At 44.2% G+C, this 22420-nt stretch overlaps 7 non-coding genes across 7 annotated transcripts; 4 read left to right on the top strand and 3 right to left on the bottom strand.

The window, feature by feature from the left end:
* Window positions 1-7305: 7305 nt before the first annotated feature.
* Window positions 7306-7387, top strand: trnal-aag (transfer RNA leucine (anticodon AAG)). The gene has a single exon. It is a non-coding gene; the product is annotated as a tRNA-Leu (tRNA).
* Window positions 7388-9509: 2122 nt separating this feature from the next.
* Window positions 9510-9581, bottom strand: trnad-guc (transfer RNA aspartic acid (anticodon GUC)). The gene has a single exon. It is a non-coding gene; the product is annotated as a tRNA-Asp (tRNA).
* Window positions 9582-9720: 139 nt separating this feature from the next.
* On the top strand, window positions 9721-9802 carry trnal-aag (transfer RNA leucine (anticodon AAG)). Its single transcript has one exon. It is a non-coding gene; the product is annotated as a tRNA-Leu (tRNA).
* A 6411-nt stretch (window positions 9803-16213) lies between these two features.
* trnal-aag (transfer RNA leucine (anticodon AAG)) lies at window positions 16214-16295 on the top strand. Its single transcript has one exon. It is a non-coding gene; the product is annotated as a tRNA-Leu (tRNA).
* A 2121-nt stretch (window positions 16296-18416) lies between these two features.
* trnad-guc (transfer RNA aspartic acid (anticodon GUC)) lies at window positions 18417-18488 on the bottom strand. The gene has a single exon. It is a non-coding gene; the product is annotated as a tRNA-Asp (tRNA).
* A 139-nt stretch (window positions 18489-18627) lies between these two features.
* trnal-aag (transfer RNA leucine (anticodon AAG)) lies at window positions 18628-18709 on the top strand. Its single transcript has one exon. It is a non-coding gene; the product is annotated as a tRNA-Leu (tRNA).
* Window positions 18710-20831: 2122 nt separating this feature from the next.
* trnad-guc (transfer RNA aspartic acid (anticodon GUC)) lies at window positions 20832-20903 on the bottom strand. The gene has a single exon. It is a non-coding gene; the product is annotated as a tRNA-Asp (tRNA).
* Window positions 20904-22420: the final 1517 nt, after the last annotated feature.

Here is a 22420-nt window from a genome sequence, read left to right as displayed (position 1 = left end):
TCTCGGTCAGAGCGAGACGAGGGTCAGTTTCTTGTTTGAACTTTTCCTCTGACGTCAGATAATACGGAGGATCAATGCCTAACAGCAGATAGAGATTGTAGGTTCTAATTGATTTCAAACACCCAGTAAGAGCCTCTCAGGCAGTGTTTAGGCCAGGATTGATTTCGGCAAGATGACTCAACGTGATTGCAACATGACATGAGGCACTTTTGGCTGTTTTGATTCATAAGGCGAGTTCAGTTGCACGGATAGTGGCAGAATATGTTCCCCGGCTGGTATTATACAGTTTTTTAGGATGCTGTTTCCAAATCCAACCTTAGCTTTAACTTTCTCAATATGATATTTGAAGGTGACCAACATAGACTGTCTGTGGTTGTATTCAAGCTGTTTTCCGTACCATCTGACTTTAGGCTAACCATTGGTGTATTTGTATATGTGTAATTAAACTGTTGTCAGTGTTTGCTCATCGGTGGTTAGATGTGTTGTAGTAAATAAGACCATATAGGGCTTCGCCTAAGGACTTTTCTAATTCTACCAAGGTTGATTTTTCTAATGCTATGTCGAGGTCGTCAGCTGCTGCATCCCTAACCTTTTATTTGACGCATTGACTCTGACAAACGATTTTCCCTTTTTGAAGACTTGCTTTTGCGTCCTAATTTAGAAGGGTGGAAAAAACATTAGTAAAATACTGTGTTTGATTTCTATAGGGCTGTGCAGCAACGCCGAGTCCACACATCACAACATTCGGAGAATGATACTTTGGTCACTTCTCAAATTTTAACAAGATGGTAATTGAAGAAAATTAGAGGTGCCTGAACCATCTCCCCGTCAGGGAATCAAACCCTGGTCTTCCGCGTGACAGGCGGAGATACTGTCCACTATACTAACGAGGACTGCGTAACATTGTGTTTTCCAGGGGACAAGCAAACATCCTTGGCTTTTGCCTGCCACACCGCAACCAAAGTGTTGCCATGTCATATTTCTGCTATCTCATAATGCCGCCAATTTGATCCACGGAAAGCTGGGAATAAGGGTAGTGTGGCCGAGCTGTCTAAGGCGCTGGATTAAGGCTCCAGTCTCTCTGGAGGCGTGGGTTGACACCTTCTGTCAAAAAAAGATTTATGGGGGGGTCATAAATCAATGATTTATGAGGGGTCATAAATCAACGATTTATGAGGGGTCAAGTTCAAAGGTCGAGGTCAAAGGTCAAGTTCAAGGGTCAAAGGTCAAGATCAATTGGGTGTGGCTTACCCCGGAAGAGGGTGGAATTTTAACGTGGGAGAGGGCAGAGTTAAGACCTGAAGTGGTAGTGGTTTAACCATGAAGAGGGTGGAGTTTTAACCAGGAAGAGGGTGTAGTTAAGACCTGAATAGGGAGTTATTTAACCAGGAAAATGGTGGAGTTTTAACCAGGAAGAGGTGGGTTTTAGACCCGAAGAGGGGGCGATTTAACCACGAAAAGGGTGGAGTTTTAGCCAGGAAGAGGGTGGAGTTTTAACCAGGAAGAGGGTGGGTTTAAGACCTGAAGAGGGTGGGTTTAAGACCTGAAGAGGGAGTGATTTAACCAGGAAGAGGGTGGGTTTAAGACCTGGAGAGGGATTAGTTAAGAGGGAACAAAGGAGGGTTCAGGTTGAGGTCAGGTTTTAAGGAAGCTTGAGAATGTCATCTGATCAGCATCTGACCAGCCATTTGACAGTTTAAATGTTTACGATCGTTTGAAACAACTTCCAGACCTCACGAAAACATATTTAAACGATTGGGAGGAACTAATTAGGTTAAGGTTAACCATATGTTTGACCCTGCTTCGATGTATTGATGGCTGGGAATGTTACGTGGGAAGATGTGGACACGCACACACGCACGCACACACGCACACACACACACACACACACACGCACACACACACACACACCATTACCTCTGCTTTACCAAGTTATTAGACAATGGTTTAACTCCTTTTAAGCATTTAAACGTTAAAAGCATTGCACGTGTACGACGTTGTAATACTTTTTTTATAAACCAGCCGATGACGTTGAAGTGAAAGACGAAGAAATTTGTTCAAACGATCTTACAAAGTCCGCGCGAATGTTTGTTCCTCTTAGCCCCGCCTGCAAAAGTTAATGTTGCTATGTCTGTCCAGCTTTCGCTCCTACCGAGAAATTTAAAGCCTACAGGAAAAATAAGTAATTTACATTTATTTACACGGCGGATTTCACAGACAGAATCACAAAGTGATTAACAGTGTGTATAGAAAATGAAAGCATGGTAAAAAAAAAAAAAAAAAAAATTAAAGTGAAATTTCCTGCCGTTCCTCGCGCCCCACCTGTCATGTCTCTATTCCCCACACTTTGAGAAATGCTGAATTAGGTCAACATTTTTCGACCCGTATGTACAGTCACCATGTGCTCGGAGAAGAGGTAGGATTAAATATAAGTTTTACTTCTTAATATTCCTTTTCACATTTGTTGAAAGGTGCAAATGGAACCATGTGATGTTACTTGACGTAAACATGTCTGTAACAAATACATCAAAACCATAGCCACATGCGTAATGACTAACATTTACATAACATTTTGTAGATAGCATTGCATGTCTTGTCTTGTTCTATTCTGTCTTTTGAACGTACAAGTAAATGTCTTGTATTTAGTGTGAGGTGTAACTGTTGTGTTTATTTTGTGTCATTGTGAAGTTTTTTGTACCTGAAAATCAGATATCCCGGCCCCATTTTTTCCTCTAAATCTGTTCCCCAGGTCAAAATAATTGCCGAGTGTGACCGTGTGTGACCGTGTGTCTTGGCTACCACTCTTTACCGCATCTCTCCATGAACCCCGATACAAACATCCGACCAGGAGCGTTGGGCTGCAGTGCATTGTGGGTAAGCGAGTCTTGTACATGATCATGTTCATTTGCAAAATAAACCAGCGAGCACAACTCAGCTTTGATACAAAATGAAAGTAAAAAGTAATGTTGGAATATTTTAAAAAACTCAGCTCGGATTAATTACTGTTCTCTTGGTAGTGGAGAAGAAGTGGGGGTTAGGGGCAAAGGTGGTCTCTGATCCGTCTTTGATACGGCAGAAAAGGGGCTGGGAAAGGTTAGACCGAGGAGGCATGGGTTTGTTTTTTTTACTACAGCCGACGAGGCACATATGTTTTTCAAATTAGACTGTGTCGTATTTTTGAGGAATCAAACAAACATTACAAAGAGGTTTTAGGACCAGACAATCCATTGGATTCGATACAATTATCTTATTCAGGAATTACATTTTATTTTGAAAAAGTTATCAGTAATCTGGAAATACGTGTTATTTATTGGAATTGTAGATTGAAAAAAGAAATAATCAAAAGCCATACATCAAGAAACAGGCAACAGAAGTACAACAAATCAAAGTTGAAATAAATATTACATACGCAGAGGCATTTAAAGTGAGAAACCAAGAAAGTGTAGAAAAGAACAGAAGTATGAATAGTTCAAGAAATAAAAAAAAACAAGAGGCAACAAATACAGGAATTTCCACGGACAAACTAGTTGTATTCCTGGCTTACGTAATAAACTGTACAGAACAGGCTAGAAATAAGACTGAGAAGATCAAAATAATTGTCAAAGCAGCAGCAAAGTTGTTGAAAGAACTATTTTGGGACCGGGTGCAAGCTGTACTACAGAGACTAGACGTGACGGAGTCATGTTACCACATTCCAACAACCTTTTAATTGTCCGATGGAATGCCGGAAGTTTGATAGCAAACGAACATGAATTAAAAGGATATATTAAAAATATGAAAACTAAACCACATATCATTTGTATTCAAGAAACATGGCTGAAGCCAAAATTAAACTTTATAATAAAAGGATATATAACGATTCGTAAAGATAGGAATAGGTAAAGCAAGGAAAGTAGTTGTGTGCTCGGACTCCAGCAGTGCATTGATGAGCATAAAAAAAAAACATAGCATCAGAAACAAGACAAGATTTAGTTTATGAAATAGTTCAGGCAATCTACAGAATAAATAAAGCAGGAGGTGTGGTAACATTTCTTTGGGTTCCTTGGAAGATATAGTAGGATGGAATTCACAACACATAGGATATAAAGCATTATACACGTATTTAAAAAACATTGGGTTAAATAAAAGAATATAGAGTAGGGATCCATCTTGGTCCACACTCCATTTCAGTAGGTAGTGCTAATGCACACCAGAAGGTTGCTTGCTGGAAGCAACCGCCCACCTCCGGAATCAGTCCCCGCCCATTACCCTTAGCCCGCGAAATTCATTTGAGCGGAAGACAGAGGAGTGACAGGAGTTCTTTAAAACCGCGGAGAATCTTAAAAAGCTTACAGAAAGCAAGAAAAACTTACGGCGGGGGCATGTCGGACATTCGCCGTTGTTTTCGATGATATTGTCCCGTACCAAGGTTTCGATGTCTGGAGTCTTTGGCGGAATCAAGCCTTCTCCTCTGCCTGGAATGGCCGACTCTCTTCGACGGCCGTTGACGGACCCGCCAGCGTTAAGGGAGACCAGCGAGCCGGAGATGTAAACGGAAAATCTGTAAGTAAATATATGTATATATGTATTGTATACCGCATGTTTTTTTCTTGTAAAATGAGAATCATTTGACTCACCAGACTGCGATTGTGTTAAAACGATCGCGTTAGGATCTTAAGGCAATTCCTCTATGAAACAAAATAATGAATACACATAATATTAAATAATTCGAAGGTTTAAACACACCTCGATAATCATCTTCCAACTTTGTAAGATCGATCAAACAAAATTCTTCGTCTTTCACTTCGTCGTCATCGGCTGGTAAAAAAAAGAAAAGTATTACAACGTCGTACACGTGCAATGCTTTCAACGTTTAAATGCTTAAAAGGAGTTAAACAATTGTCTAATAACGTGGTAAAGCAGAGGTAATGGTGTGTGTGTGTGTGTGTGTGTGTGTGTGTTTATGCGTGTGTGTGTGTGTGTGCGTGTGTGCGTGCGTGTGTGCATGTCCACATCTTCCCACGGAACATTCCCAGCAACTTACATCGAAGCAGGGTCAAACATATGGTTAACCTTAATCTAATTAGTTCCTCCCAATCGTTTAAATATGTTTTCGTGAGGTCTGGAAGTTGTTTCAAACGATCGTAAACATTTAAACTGTCAAATGGCTGGTCAGATGCTGATCAGATGACATTCTCAAGCTTCGGTGTGCGACGATCGTAAACATTTAAACTGTCAAATGGCTGGTCAGATGCTGATCAGATGACATTCTCAAGCTTCCTTAAAAACTGACCTCAACCCTCCTTTGTTCCCTCTTAACCAATCCCTCTCCAGGTCTTAAACCCACCCTTTTCCTGGTTAAATCACTCCCTCCTCGGGTCTTAACCCGACCTCCTCAGGTCGTAAACCCACCCTCTTCCTGGTTAAAACTCCACCCTCTTTCTGGTTAAAACTCCACCCTTTTCCTGGTTAAATCACTCCCTCTTCAGGTCTCAACGCCACCCTCTTCCTGGTTAAAACTCCACCCTCTTCCTGGTTAAACCAATTCCTTTTCAGGTCTTATCTACATCCTCTTCCTGGTTAAAACTCCACCCTCTTCCTGGTTTAACCACTCCCACTTCAGGTCTTATCTCCGCCCTCTTCCTGGTTAAATCACTCCCTCTTCAGGTCTTAAACCCACCCTCTTCCTGGTTAAATCACTCCCAGGGAAAGCTATCCATTCTGTTCTCATAGCAGGCAATTTCTATAAAACTTATGTGACTTCCATGTTTTATGCTCATGATATACAAAGCATTATCGTTGACATTTTCCATAAGGGCAATGTGGACATTGCTCCAATTTGGCCAAAAAAAGGTTCCTGAGATTCCCAGCTTTCCTCTTTGTTGTTCTCTTCGAGTTCCACGGCACGACACCTTTCCAGTTCACCCCACACCCGAGCCGAGTCACTGACGGCATACAGATCTTGTTGGTTGAATTGCACAGGCAGGAGAGAGCAGACTAACAAATGACACATCATCTGCACTCCTCCACACTAACATGCTGTAGAACATCCTCATAGCCTCATTTGTTCACAGATACCTTGCAACGTTCCGTTTCTCAGATCTTGGACGATTTAGGCAGGACCGAAATGCCACACTTCTTTGGAGCCGGGCAGAAGAGATTTGTTTAGTTGTGTGAGGCATTTTCCCTGCGGCTTTAGCAGAGGGCCAACCTGTTGCGGTGATGGCTGTCAGTCAGGGCTTGTCCAGGATGGAGGAAATTTGCCTTGATTTTAATCTCTTCGTTGAGGGTTCTCGGTCAAACAGAGCGAGACGAGGGTCAGTTTCTTGTTTGAACTTTCCTCTGACGTCAGATAATACGGAGGATCAATGCCTAACAGCAGATAGAGATTGTAGGTTCTAATTGATTTCAAACACCCAGTTAGAGCCTCGCAGGCAGTGTTTAGGCCAGGATTGATTTCGGCAAGATGACTCAACGTGATTGCAACATGACATGAGGCACTTTTGGCTGTTTTGATTCATAAGGCGAGTTCAGTTGCTCGGATAGTGGCAGAATATGTTCCCCGGCTGGTATTGTACAGTTTTTTAGGATGCTGTTTCCAAATCCAACCTTAGCTTTAACTTTATCAATATGATATTTGAAGGTGACCAACATAGACTGTCTGTGGTTGTATTCAAGCTGTTTTCCGTACCATCTGACTTTAGGCTAACCATTGGTGTATGTGTATATGTGTAATTAAACTGTTGTCAGTGTTTGCTCATCGGTGGTTAGATGTGTTGTAGTAAATAAGACCATATAGGGCTTCGCCTAAGGACTTTTCTAATTCTACCAAGGTTGATTTTTCTAATGCTATGTCGAGGTCGTCAGCTGCTGCATCCCTAACCTTTTATTTGACGTATTGACTCTGACAAACGATTTTCCCTTTTTGAAGACTTGCTTTTGCGTCCTAATTTAGAAGGGTGGAACAAACATTAGTAAAATACTGTGTTTGATTTCTATAGGGCTGTGCAGCAACGCCGAGTCCACACATCACAACATTCGGAGAATGATACTTTGGTCACTTCTCAAATTTCAACAAGATTGTAATTGAAGAAAATTAGAGGTACCTGAACCATCTCACCGTCAGGGAATCAAACCCTGGTCTTCCGCGTGACAGGCAGAGATACTGTCCACTATACTAACGAGGACTGCGTGACATAGTGTTTTCCAGGGGACAAGCAAACATCCTTGGCTTTTGCCTGCCACACCGCAACCAAAGTGTTGCCATGTCATATGTCTGCTATCTCATAATGCCGACAATTTGATCCTCGGAAAGCTGGGAGTAAGGGTAGTGTGGCCGAGCGGTCTAAGGCGCTGGATTAAGGCTCCAGTCTCTCGGGAGGCGTGGGTTCAAATCCCACCACTGCCACCTTTTGCTGGTAACGCATTTGTATCTTCCCTGACTGAGGCAATAAGACTCTTGGCCTCATTTGGAAAGCTTTCAAAAATAGGGCCCAAACGTTAGTTTTGGAGTTTTCAATGCCAGGTATGCAATTAGAAAAAAACACAACCAACACAGTTTTAAGGCCCGCCAGCAGCCTCTGGAAAAGCTAAAAGGTGGACGTGGTTGTGTGTTTATCAACATGTCGTTTGAAGATCACCGCCCCTACTTAAGACATTCAGTCCACTTTTATCTGTTTCTATTTTCTGATGACACCGCAGTGATAGGATGTATCAGTGGCCGGCACAGAGCGACTTACAGGAGGGAGTTAGCCTGTCTGGTGACATTGTGTAGAAACAACGACCTTATCCTCAACACGGACTATACTAAGAAGACATGAGGAAAGAAAGTCTGTTCGTTATTGTTACTATTGTACAATTTTATACACATCCAAGTCCAAATTCATGCAGCAGTTTCCATAGTGTAGTGGTTATCACTTCACTGAGACACAGAAGTTACCCCGGTTCAAAAAATACAATTCAAATTTCTGACATGGTACATGAATGCAATGGGTGCTTCACACATTTGTCAAGAAACCTTGCAGGAGACAAGTGTCTGCACAAATGATCAGTTCCCTGGTGGTCTAGTGGCTAGGATTCGGCGCTTTCACCGCCGCGGCCCGTTTTCGATTCCCGGTCAGGGAAAGCTATTCATTCCGTTCTCATAGCAGGCAGTTTCTATAAAACTTATGTGACTTCCATGTTTTATTCTCATGATATACAAAGCATTATTGTTGACATTTTCCATAAAGGCAATGTGGACATTGCTCCAATTTGGCCAAAAAAAGGTGCCTGAGATTCCCAGCTTTCCTCTTTCTTGTTCTCTTCGAGTTCCACGGCACGACACCTTTCCAGTTCACCCCACACCCGAGCCGAGTCACTGACAGCATCCAGATCTTGTTGGTTGAATTGCACAGGCAGGAGAGAGCAGACTAACAAATGACACATCATCTGCACTCCTCCACACTAACATGCTGTAGAACATCCTCATAGCCTCATTTGTTCATGGATACCTTGCAACGTTCCGTTTCTCAGATCTTGGGCGATTTTGGCAGGACCGAAACGCCACACTTCTTTGGAGCCGGGCAGAAGAGATTTGTTTAGTTGTGTGAGGCATTTTCCCTGCGGCTTTAGCAGAGGGCCAACCTGTTGCGGTGATGGCTGTCAGTCAGGGCTTGTCCAGGATGGAGGAAATTTGCCTTGATTTTAATCTCTTCGTTGCAGGTTCTCGGTCAAACAGAGCGAGACGAGGGTCAGTTTCTTGTTTGAACTTTTCCTCTGACGTCAGATAATACGGAGGATCAATGCCTAACAGCAGATAGAGATTGTAGGTTCTAATTGATTTCAAACACCCAGTTAGAGCCTCGCAGGCAGTGTTTAGGCCAGGATTGATTTCGGCAAGATGACTCAACGTAATTGCAACCTGACATGAGGCACTTTTGGCTGTTTTGATTCATAGGGCGAGTTCAGTTGCTCGGATAGTGGCAGAATATGTTCCCCGGCTGGTATTGTAGAGTTTTTTAGGATGCTGTTTCCAAATCCAACCTTAGCTTTAACTTTCTCAATATGATATTTGAAGGTGACCAACATAGACTGTCTGTGGTTGTATTCAAGCTGTTTTCTGTACCATCTGACTTTAGGCTAACCATTGGTGTATGTGTATACGTGTAATTAAACTGTTGTCAGTGTTTGCTCATCGGTGGTTAGATGTGTTGTAGCAAATAAGACCATATAGGGCTTCGCCTAAGGACTTTTCTAATTCTACCAAGGTTGATTTTTCTAATGCTATGTCGAGGTCGTCAGCTGCTGCATCCCTAACCTTTTATTTGACGCATTGACTCTGACAAACGATTTTCCCTTTTTGAAGACTTGCTTTTGCGTCCTAATTTAGAAGGGTGGAACAAACATTAGTAAAATACTGTGTTTGATTTCTATAGGGCTGTGCAGCAACGCCGAGTCCACACATCACAACATTCGAAGAATGATACTTTGGTCACTTCTCAAATTTCAACAAGATGGTAATTGAGGAAAATTAGAGGTACCTGAACCATCTCCCCGTCAGGGAATCGAACCCTGGTCTTCCGCGTGACAGGCGGAGATACTGTCCACTATACTAACGAGGACTGTATAACATGGTGTTTTCCAGGGGACAAGCAAACATCCTTGGCTTTTGCCTGCCACACCGCAACCAAAGTGTTGCCATGTCATATTTCTGCTATCTCATAATGCCGACAATTTGATCCTCGGGAAGCTGGGAATAAGGGTAGTGTGGTCGAGCGGTCTAAGGCGCTGGATTAAGGCTCCAGTCTCTCGGGAGGCGTGGGTTCAAATCCCACCACTGCCATCTTTTGCTGATAACGCATTTGTATCTTCCCTAACTGAGGCAATAAGATCTACTTGGTCCCTCGACGAATCTGGTTGGTGGTTTGGCACACCACGTGTAGGAGAGGAGCGCTATTTCACCTCCTCCCACAGGGATTTTGGGTAGACTACCTCACCCTGATGCCACCAGGGGATTATTCTGCCCCTTGTTGATTGGTGGTCTTCTCCCGTTGTTGTTGTTCACGTAACTCGGTACGTGTCCCTCTCAACGTGCGTGCAGGGGCGTCCGCCGCTGCACACTGGCTCCAGTGGAACCACGTGTCTCCCTTGCCGTTCAGCCGAACAGCATGCGAGGTGCGTTCAGTCACTCGATATGGACCCGTCCACCTGGGTTCGGTCCACTTTCGCTTGAGCACCTTCAGCAGGACCCACTCTGTGCTTGGTGGGGTCGCTGTGTCTTCCTTGTTTCTTTCCCCCACCTGCTTGGCATACTCTGCAACAATGGCTTGTAAAGCATGGAAATACTGTGTGTGGGTTAATGACTGATCATCACCTTTGATTCCAATAAGCTTGGACTGGGGCCCTGGAAACCTCCTGCCTGTGGTCAGCTCAAAGGGAGTAAAGGCCGTGCTTTGGTTTATTGAGCTTTTAACAGACATGAGGGCAAGGGGTAGCGCATCTAGCCAATTAATTTTAGTCAGTGCACAGATTTTTGCCAATATAGATTTGAGTGTTTGGTTCATTCTTTCAACCTTTCCTTGGGATTGTGGGTGGTAGACCGAACCAAACTTGTGTTTCAACCCCAGCATTTCTTCAACCTTTTGCAGATCATGGTTTTTGAAATGTGTACCATTATCTGATCGGATTTTCTCAGGAAAACCATGTCTGGGGATATACTGGTTTAACAAAAACTTCACCACTGTCTTACTGTCTTCCCTTTTTGTAGGGAGTACCTCTGGCCAACCTGAATACGCATCCACACATACCAACATATACCTGTACCCTTTTACTGAATTCACCATATCTGTGTAATCTATGATGATTTCTTTCCCTGTTTTCGTCTCGAGAGGGAAACGTCCAGGATGCGGTCTGACTGTTGGTCGTGCATTATACATGGTGCATTCAGGGCAAGTATGTACATGATATTTACACATATCTTTCAAAAATGGGTGCCACCAATTTTCGAGGTTTCTCTGCATCTGTGCAGCCCCGACATGTCCCACTCCGTGCGCCTCAGTTAGTGCTATGTTTTTTATTCCAGGTGGTAGCACAATCCGTCAAAACATCCTTTAATACCTGATTAAATAGGCCAGGGGATAGAGCAAATCCCTGAGGAAGACAAGAATAGGTCAGTTGGACACCTCGGTAGGTGAAGGCAAAAATGTTTCTACATTCTTCGGCTAGTGGTAGGCAGAAAAATGCATTAGCGAGGTCGATACAGGTGAACCATTGGTGGCTAGGATCAAGATTAGTCAACGCAACGTAAGGGTTGGGAACTGGGATGGTTTGCGTGCATAACGCAGAGTTAATGGCCCTAAGATCATGAACCATGCGATATTTACCAGTGCCCTTCTTTTCAATGGGCCATATGGGAGTGTTCCATTCTGAGGATGTTTCTACCAACACCCCCTTTTCAAATAGACCTTCAATGGTATCTGCAATGCCGATTTCGGCGTCTTTTTTACTTGGGTATTGGGGAACCCACACTGGGTTGTTATTTTTCAGCTTGAAAGTAACTGGGGGGCAGTCGACTAGGCCAACATCCGTGGGCCCAGCGGACCATAGTGAGTCAGGCAGTGAATCTAACAACAATGCTGCTTCGGGGTGATCTGTTTTCTCTCGGCCATGGTGGCGGGAGATTTGAGCGTGTTCAAGGAGAGCGTGGTCAGTGCAAGAAACCTGTATTTTGTAGATTTGAGTTGCGGGTGAATACCACAACGAAGAGCCAACCCTCTGCCAATCAGTTTGCAGTTGTGCTGTTTTAACTATAGAACCCAGCTCTTTGGCTTGGTGCTCTGGATGTAAGGCTAAAGACACATGGGGGGAAGCCTCGTCACTCATCATATACCACTGTAGTTGTTCTGGGGTGAGAGAAACTTCTGCCGCTACACCTATGGGAGCCACATAAATGTTATTAGTGGAAAGAGCCCAATTAGTTCCCTCTATTTCCCTGCTAAACTGTTCCTCATACCACTGTGTATCCTCTCTATCATAAAACAATGTCATATGAGGAGGGTCAGGAGGGGCCACATAGGGGTGTATTTGGGAGATCCAGGGTTTCCAAGTCAGGTAAGCCGACAGGATTCCACCTTTATCACTAGTTTCACTGTGTAGGAGACCCCAGTAGATGTCAGCCGATCTGTCTGCAACTGGCTGAATCATGTATTGGCTTGAATGTGAAGACTCAATACTGGCGCAGGGTAGAGATGTTCCATCAGGGAATGAGACTGTTAGTCCGTCAGGCGAGCAGAGAATAGTAGCCCACAATCGAGTCAGGAGGTCTCTCCCCAACAGGTTGGAAGGTACCTCAGGGGAGTAGATGAAAGGATGCAACACAGTCTGATTGCCAAGCCGTGTTGTGAGAGGCTTGGTGTAAGGCAGCATAGTAGGAACCCCAGAGAAACCCATGACTGTTATGACGTCTGATGTAAGCAGCTTCTTTTCCACAGTCTTGATAGTGGAGACGGTAGCACCGGTATCCACTAAGAAAGGCAGCAAGTCCTGATTTACTGTCACTGACAGCACCGGTTCTGCCGTAAGGTGCTGTCCAGGGCTTCTCTGTGGGGCGTGTCACTCAGTGTCTTGCCACAAGGGGAACTGTGGTGCGGGTCCTCTCCCTTGAGACTGAGGAGGGCGTGTTCCTCCCCGGTTCTGAACTCCTCTCTGTGGAAACCCTCTTTGTGACTGAGCAGGGTTATATGGGCACTCCCTCACCCAATGGGAGGAGCCCCCACACAGGAAACAGCCTTGGTTTCCTCCTTGAGGCTTTCCCCTGGAAAACCCTCTCCTTCCTCCACCCCGTGGGCCTCCCCTTCCCCTATTTTGTCCTCCCCTTCTTCTGAAATGTGGCGTCCCAGACTCCTGAACGTTATCGCCGTCCCACTGCTGTACAGTTTGAGACATAACCTTGACCTGATCTTTCTTGCCCTTCTTTTTGTCGTTTAAGTCATCTCTAGCTTTGGCTAGTTGTAATTTCAGTAATTGTGCCTGCAAATCTGCTTTGTCTTTCTCATCTTGTTGTTTTTTTGGCTTGAGCCGTGGTAAGGTGATGAACGAGATGCTTCTCCCATGTACAAAGTTGACATCGTAACATGTCAGGGTTACTTTTCATGGCTGTTTGCACTGACTCAGGCACTCCACTCAGAACTGCTTGTCGGAACCACTCGGCCTGTGACCCAGTGTTACTGGGGTATGGGCCGGTTTGATTGGTCCAGGCCTCTTTGGCTTCACATAAAAACTGCCTGGGGTTTTGTTTGGGGTCCCATCTAATTTTAGGCATAACGGCTGAATTAGGCAGTGGGAAATGACTACGCATTGCAGCACCAAGAGCAGTGCAGAGTTGGGTGAATCTGACCTCATCGGACAGTGTTAGAGTTTTTGCGTCCGTCTCTACATCTCTAAGATTAGTCTGGGTCATGCACCGAGCAGCAACAGCGCGGAAATCTCCTAATGCCAGAGTGTGCCTCTTTCAATGTAAAATGTGGGATACATGCCGTGGGTTGGAGGCGCATAGGGTGGAGGACATGTGGGGACATGAGGTGCAGTTACCGATTTGGAGTGAAGCTCCTTTTGGTGCAGATGTTTGGTGCTTTGTCAGCAGATCAACAGTTCAGCCCACTCCCGTCGCTCCTTCTCCCAGTCGCGCTCCTTTTTCCTCCAACTGGACTTCTGCAACAAACCTGCAATCTTTCCCTGCTCTTCCGCTTCATCTCTCTTTATAGCTGCTGTGTTCATCTTATCAAGTATCAATTGTCCTAAGGGCCCTATATGTTCCAATGTTTTCCCCATGTCCTGAATAAGTTGTTCTAATTTTTGTTTTGCTTTTGTTACTTTCTTCTCTTTATCTGTTGGCTTTGATGTGGCAGCTAGGGCATTAGCTGTGGATCCAATTTGGGTCAATAGGGTGACATATGGGCTGACCGGGCCCCATCCATCATCATCTATTTCTCTATCAAACTCTCCTTCCATTTTTAACTAGACTCTGAGCTCCACAGTTTTATTGCGACAACAATCTTCCCGGAGATAGCTGCGTTAGCCCACTGCGGTTCTCTGAGAGACAAGCTTCTAGGCCGGCCCTAAAGGTCGGTCCGGTCTCCCACTGGGTGTCCTATCACAAGAACCTTAGCGTTTACTCCAAAGATAAGATGTCTCGCTTATCAACTGGGTGGTTTAGCCCTCGCTGCGTGTCTGTTGGTCAGATATGGACGGTTTTCACCGCCCACCCTGCCCTAAACTGTAGCGAATGAACGACGTTCGTTTACACCGTTGGGTATCCCGTCAGTTCATCAGCCGCAGACCCAGCACACAACGAGTATTCACACAACGATTTACTCAGAGTCTTATTCTCCCCACTTCCCTTCTTACCTCAACAACACTTAAAATACACACACAAAGTTAGTGTCATATACACATTTGATACCAACACAGTATTTTCTTCAGCTTAAAGTTGTGTTATCGAAAGACTACTCAGTCTCTATTTTAAACTGCAGTTTCCTTCGACTGTATTTTTCTTCTCCCCTCATTTTTCCCACGTAAAACAACCTATTTTGTTGTTTTGAGGAGTTTTATACAGCGATATTTCAATCTCTCCAAGGTTTATAAACCTATTTTCCCAAACGTTTTTGGAGTTTTCATATCGTAACAACAACTAGAATTTAGGGACCTCAACCCCCGGGACTCTAACCCAGCCGCGGTACTAACCGCTCCTGGACCCCGTCGGATCTCAGGTGGAGTTACGCCACTCTCGAGGTTACTGTGTATTCCTCCTGTATCGAAGTTATTTACACTTCTACTGACTCTTTTAGTTTATATGTTTTCCTACAAGTACATAGGACAGGACACTATTTTAGTAGTTTCCAATATGCAGAATTTGTTTTAACAGGTTTCTGCTTACCTTATTGGTAAGTGTCTTTGTCCTTTGTCCATGAAGAAAATTTTTAGGTCCGAATGGTCCTCTCGATGTTCTCCTCACAACTCCCTGTATCCCGGACGAGCCCCCAAATTTGTTGAGACGCATTTTTAGTGCCGTCTCACCTGGGCCGGGAGCAGGAAAACAATTCGAGGAGGCAGGAGTTGAGTCAAGTAGAAGTATTTTATTAAACGCAGTCTACAGAGAGCGGAGATCGTATAGTACACTTGAACAGTAGTACCAGGAAAACCCAAAGCGATCTGTCTGAGAGTTTGTTGTACAGCAGCTTATATACACTGTGCCAGTAGTTATCTGATTGGTGAGTCTACTGACTGACGTCGGTTGCTATGTGTCTCGTGTCTAGGAACTACGCTTAGTTTCCTGTTAAGTTGGTTGTTGCTCAAGCATCTGTTTCCTGTATGTGCAGTGTTTGCTTGGTTTCCTGTTATGTTCGTTATTGCTCAAACATCTGTTTCCTGTAGGTGCAGTGTTTGGCACACTGAGTCAAATTGAGGTCAGGACGTTTCCTGTTTTGTTTGGTACACTCTGAACTCTCCGACAACTCTGAACTCTCAGACATGAGGCTTTGTACACTCATTACTTTGTCTATATGATATTTGAAGGTGACCAACATAGACTGTCTGTGGTTGTATTCAAGCTGTTTTCCGTACCATCTGACTTTAGGCTAACCATTGGTGTATGTGTATATGTGTAATTAAACTGTTGTCAGTGTTTGCTCATCGGTGGTTAGATGTGTTGTACTAAATAAGACCATATAGGGCTTCGCCTAAGGACTTTTCTAATTCTACCAAGGTTGATTTTTCTAATGCTATGTCAGGGTCGTCAGCTGCTGCATCCCTAACCTTTTATTTGACGCATTGACTCTGACAAACGATTTTCCCTTTTTGAAGACTTGCTTTTGCGTCCTAATTTACAAGGGTGGAACAAACACTAGTAAAATACTTTGTTTGATTTCTATAGGGCTGTGCAGCAATGCCGAGTCCACACATCACAACATTCGGAGAATGATACTTTGGTCACTTCTCAAATTTCAACAAGATGGTAATTGAAGAAAATTAGAGGTACCTGAACAATCTCCCCGTCAGGGAATCTAACCCTGGTCTTCCGCGTGACAGGCGGAGACACTTTCCACTATACTACGAGGACTGCGTGACATAGTGTTTTCCAGGGGACAAGCAAAAATCCTTGGCTTTTGCCTGCCACACCGCAACCAAAGTGTTGCCATGTCATATTTCTGCTATCTCATAGTGCCGACAATTTGATTCTCGGAAAGCTGTGAATAAGGGTAGTGTGGCCGAGCGGTCTAAGGCGCTGGATTAAGGCTCCAGTCTCTCGGGAGGCGTGGGTTCGAATCCCACCACTGCCATCTTTTGCTGGTAACGCATTTGTATCTTCCCTGACTGAGGCAATAAGACTCTTGGCCTCATTTGGAAAGCTTTCAAAAATAGGGCCCAATTCTTAGCTTTGGAGTTTTCCATGGCAGGTATGCAATGAGAAAAAAACACAACCAGCACAGTTTTAAGGCCCGCCAGCAGCCTCTGGAAAAGCTAAAAGGTGGACGCGGTTGTGTGTTTATCAACATGTCGTTTGAAGATCACCGCCCCTACTTAAGACATTCAGTCCACTTTTATCTGTTTCTGTATTCTGATGACACCGCAGTGATAGGATGTATCACTGGCCGGCACAGAGCGACTTACAGGAGGGAGTTAGCCTGTCTGGTGACATTGTGTAGAAACAACAACCTTATCCTCAACACGGACTACAGTAAGAAGACATGAGGAAAGAAAGTCTGTTCGTTATTTTTACTATTGTACAATTTTTACACATTCAAGTCCAAATTCATGCAGCAGTTTCCATAGTGTAGTGGTTATCACTTCACTGAGACACAGAAGTTACCCCGGTTCAAAAAATACAATTCACATTTCTGACATGGTACATGAATGCAATGGGTGCTTCACACATTTGTCAAGAAACCATGCAGGAGACAAGTGTCTGAACAAATGATCAGTTCCCTTTTGGTCTAGTGGCTAGGATTCGGCGCTTTCACCGCCGCGGCCCGGGTTCGATTCCCGGTCAGGGAAAGCTATCCATTCCGTTCTCATAGCAGGCAATTTCTATAAAACTTATGTGACTTCCATGTTTTATGCTCATGATATACAAAGCATTATCGTTGACATTTTCCATAAAGGCAATGTGGACATTGCTCCAATTTGGCCAAAAAAAGGTGCCTGAGATTCCTAGCTTCCCTCTTTCTTGTTCTCTTCGAGTTCCACGGCACGGCACCTTTCCAGTTCACCCCACACCCGAGCCGAGTCACTGACGGCATCCAGATCTTGTTGGTTGAATTGCACAGGCAGGAGAGAGCAGACTAACAAATGACACATCATCTGCACTCCTCCACGCTAACATGCTGTAGAACATCCTCATAGCCTCATTTGTTCATGGATACCTTGCAACGTTCCGTTTCTCAGATCTTGGGCGATTTAGGCAGGACCGAAACGCCACACTTCTTTGGAGCCGGGTAGAAGAGATTTGTTTAGTTGTGTGAGGCATTTTCCCTGCGGCTTTAGCAGAGGGCCAACCTGTTGCGGTGATGGCTGTCAGTCAGGGCTTTTCCAGGATGGAGGAAATTTGCCTTGATTTTAATCCCTTCGTTGCAGGTTCTCGGTCAAACAGAGCGAGACGAGGGTCAGTTTCTTGTTTGAACTTTTCCTCTGACGTCAGATAATACGGAGAATCAATGCCGATCAGCAGATAGAGATTGTAGGTTCTAATTGATTTCAAACACCCAGTTAGAGCCTCGCAGGCAGTGTTTAGGCCAGGATTGATTTTGGCAAGATGACTTAACGTTATTGCAACATGACATGAGGCACTTTTGGCTGTTTTGATTCATAAGGCGAGTTCAGTTGCTCGGATAGTGGCAGAATATGTTCCCCGGCTGGTATTGTACAGTTTTTTAGGATGCTGTTTCCAAAACCAACCTTAGCTTTAACTTTCTCAATATGATATTTGAAGGTGACCAACATAGGCTGTCGGTGGTTGCATTCAAGCTGTTTTCCGTACCATCTGACTTTAGGCTGACCATTGGTGTATGTGTATATGTGTAATTAAACTGTTGTCAGTGTTTGCTCATCGGTGGTTAGATGTGTTGTAGTAAATAAGACCATATAGGGCTTCGCCTAAGGACTTTTCTAATTCTACCAAGGTTGATTTTTCTAATGCTATGTTGAGGTCGTCAGCTGCTGCATCCCTAACCTTTTATTTGACGCATTGACTCTGACAAACGATTTTCCCTTTTTGAAGACTTGCTTTTGCGTCCTAATTTAGAAGGGTGGAACAAACATTAGTAAAATGCTGTGTTTGATTTCTATAGGGCTGTGCAGCAACGCCGAGTCCACACATCACAACATTCGGAGAATGATACTTTGGTCACTTCTCAAATTTCAACAAGATGGTAATTGAAGAAAATTAGAGGTACCTGAACCATCTCCTCGTCAGGGAATCGAACCCTGGTCTTCCGCGTGACAGGCGGAGATACTGTCCACTATACTAACGAGGACTGTATAACGAGGTGTTTTCCAGGGGACAAGCAAACATCCTTGGCTTTTGCCTGCCACACCGCAACCAAAGTGTTGCCATGTCATATTTCTGCTATCTCATAATGCCGACAATTTGATCTTTGGAATGCTGGGAATAATGGTAGTGTGGCCGAGCGGTCTAAGGCGCTGGATTAAGGCTCCAGTCTCTCCGGAGGCGTGGGTTCAAATCCCACCACTGCCATCTTTTGCTGGTAACGCATTTGTATCTTCCCTGACTGAGGCAATAAGACTCTTGGCCTCATTTGGAAAGCTTTCAAAAATAGGGCCCAAACGTTAGCTTTGGAGTTCTCCATGCCAGGTATGCAATGAGAAAAAAACACAACCAGCACAGTTTTAAGGCCCGCCAGCAGCCTCTGGAAAAGCTAAAAGGTGGACGCGGTTGTGTGTTTATCAACATGTCGTTTGAAGATCACCGCCCCTACTTAAGACATTCAGTCCACTTTTATCTGTTTCTGTATTCTGATGACACCGCAGTGATAGGATGTATCACTGGCCGGCACAGAGCGACTTACAGGAGGGAGTTAGCCTGTCTGGTGACATTGTGTAGAAACAACAACCTTATCCTCAACACGGACTACAGTAAGAAGACATGAGGAAAGAAAGTCTGTTCGTTATTTTTACTATTGTACAATTTTTACACATTCAAGTCCAAATTCATGCAGCAGTTTCCATAGTGTAGTGGTTATCACTTCACTGAGACACAGAAGTTACCCCGGTTCAAAAAATACAATTCACATTTCTGACATGGTACATGAATGCAATGGGTGCTTCACACATTTGTCAAGAAACCATGCATGAGACAAGTGTCTGAAAAAAATGATCAGTTCCCTGGTGGTATAGTGGCTAGGATTCGGCGCTTTCACCGTCGCGGCCCGCGTTCGGTTCCCGGTCAGGGAAAGCTATCCATTCCGTTCTCATAGCAGGCAATTTCTATAAAACTTATGTGACTTCCATGTTTTATGCTCATGATATACAAAGCATTATCGTTGACATTTTCCATAAAGGCAATGTGGACATTGCTCCAATTCGGCCAAAAAAAGGTGCCTGAGATTCCCAGCTTTCCTCTTTCTTGTTCTCTTCGAGTTCCACGGCACGACACCTTTCCAGTTCACCCCACACCCGAGCCAAGTCACTGACGGCATCCAGATCTTGTTGGTTGAATTGCACAGGCAGGAGAGAGCAGACTAACAAATGACACATCATCTGCACTCCTCCACACTAACATGCTGTAGAACATCCTCATAGCCTCATTTGTTCATGGATACCTTGCAACGTTCCGTTTCTCAGATCTTGGGCGATTTAGGCAGAACCAAAACGCCACACTTCTTTGGAGCCGGGCAAAAGAGATTTGTTTAGTTGTGTGAGGCATTTTCCCTGCGGCTTTAGCAGAGGGCCAACCTGTTGCGGTGATGGCTGTCAGTCAAGGCTATTCCAGGACGGAGGAAATTTGCCTTGATTTTAATCTCTTCGTTGCAGGTTCTCGGTCAAACAGAGCGAGACGAGGGTCAGTTTCTTGTTTGAACTTTTCCTCTGACGTCAGATAATACGGAGGATCAATGCCTAACAGCAGATAGAGATTGTTGGTTCTAATTGATTTCAAACACCCAGTTAGAGCCTCGCAGGCAGTCTTTAGGCCAGGATTGATTTCGGCAAGATGACTCAACGTGATTGCAACATGACATGAGGCACGTTTGGCTGTTTTGATTCATAAGGCGAGTTCAGTTGCTCGGATAGTGGCAGAATATGTTCCCCGGCTGGTATTGTACAGTTTTTTAGGATGCTGTTTCCAAAACCAACCTTGGCTTTAACTTTCTCAATATGATATTTGAAGGTGACCAACATTGACTGTCTCTGGTTGTATTCAAGCTGTTTTCCGTACCATCTGACTTTAGGCTAACCATTGGTGTATGTGTATATGTGTAATTAAACTGTTGTCAGTGTTTGCTCATCGGTGGTTAGATGTGTTGTAGTAAATAGGACAATATAGGGCTTCACCTAAGGACTTTTCTAATCCTACCAAGGTTGATTTTTCTAATGCTATGTCGAGGTCGTCAGCTGCTGCATACCTAACCTTTTATTTGACGCATTGACTCTGACAAACGATTTTCCCTTTTTGAAGACTTGCTTTTGCGTCCTAATTTAGAAGGGTGGAACAAACATTAGTAAAATACTGTGTTTGATTTCTATAGGGCTGTGCAGCAACGCCGAGTTCACACATCACAACATTCGGAGAATGATACTTTGGTCACTTCTCAAATTTCAACAAGATGGTAATTGAAGAAAATTAGAGGTACCTGAACCATCTCCCCGTCAGGGAATTGAACCCTGGTCTCCCGCGTGACAGGCGGAGATACTGTCCACTATACTAACGAGGACTGCATAACATGGTGTTTTCCAGGGGACAAGCAAACATCAGAGACAATTTAAGGGGACACCTTCTGTCAAAAAATGATTCATGGGGAGTCATAAATCAATGATTTATGAGGGGTCATAAATCAACATTTTATGAGGGCTTCAATTCAAAGATCAAGTTCAAGGGTCAAAGGTCAAGGTCAATTGGGTTTGGCTTACCCCGGAAGAGGGTGGAGTTAAGACCTGAGCTGGGAGTAGTTTAACCAGGAAGAGGGCGGAGTTTTAACCAGGAAGAGGGTGGAGTTAAGACCTGAAGCGGGAGTGGTTTAACCAGGAAGAGGGTGGAGTTTTAACCAGGAAGAGGGTGGAGTTAAGACCTGAAATGGGAGTGGTTTAACCAGGAAGAGGGTGGAGTTTTAACCAGGAAGAGGGTGGGTTTAAGACCTGAAGAGGGAGTGATTTAACCAGGAAAAGGGTGGAGTTTTAACCAGGAAGAGGGTGGGTTTAAAACCTGAAGGGGGTGGGTTTAAGACCTGAAGAGGGAGTGATTTAACCAGGAAGAGGGTGGGTTTAAGACCTGGAGAGGGATTGTTTAAGAGGGAACAAAGGACGGTTCAGGTTGAGGTCAGGTTTTAAGGAAGCTTGAGAATGTCATCTGATCAGCATCCGACCAGCCATTTGACAGTTTAAATGTTTACGATCGTCGCACACCGAAGCTTGAGAATGTCATCTGATCAGCGTCTGACCAGCCATTTGACAGTTTAAATGTTTACGATCGTTTGAAACAACTTCTAGACCTCACGAAAACATATTTAAACGATTGGGAGGAACTAATTAGGTTAAGGTTAACCATTTGTTTGACCCTGCTTCGATGTATTGATGGCTGGGAATGTTACGTGGGAAGATGTGGACACGCACACACGCACGCACACACACACACATACACACACACACACACACACACACACACCATTACCTCTGCTTTACCACGTTATTAGACAATGGTTTAACTCCTTTTAAGCATTTAAACGTTAAAAGCATTGCACGTGTACGACGTTGTAATACTTTTTTTTTTTTTTTACCAGTCGATGACGACGAAGTGAAAGACGAAGAACTTTGTTTAAACGATCTTACAAAGTTGGAAGAAGATTATTGAGGTGTGTTTAAACCTTCGAATTATTTAATATTATGTGTATTCATTATTTTGTTTCATAGAGGAATTGCCTTAAGATCCTAACGCGATCGTTTTAACACAATCGCAGTCTGGTGAGTCAAATGATTCTCATTTTACAAGAAAAAAACATGCGGTATACAATACATATATACATATATTTACTTACAGATTTTCCATTTTTATCTCCGGCTCGCTGGTCCCCGTTAACGCTGGCGGGTCCGTCAACGGGCGTCGAAGAGAGTCGGCCATTCCAGGCAGAGGAGAAGGCTTGATTGCGCCAAAGAACCCAGACATCGAAACCTTGGTCCGGAACAATATCATTGAAAACAACGGCGAATGTCCGACATGCCCCCGCCGTAAGTTTTT

This window comes from Nerophis ophidion, unplaced genomic scaffold (genome assembly GCF_033978795.1).
Source record: "Nerophis ophidion isolate RoL-2023_Sa unplaced genomic scaffold, RoL_Noph_v1.0 HiC_scaffold_130, whole genome shotgun sequence".
Classification (NCBI taxonomy): Eukaryota; Metazoa; Chordata; class Actinopteri; order Syngnathiformes; family Syngnathidae; genus Nerophis; species Nerophis ophidion.
The sequence above is the reverse complement of the archived record's forward strand: the minus strand, read 5'-3'. Positions and strand labels throughout refer to the sequence as shown.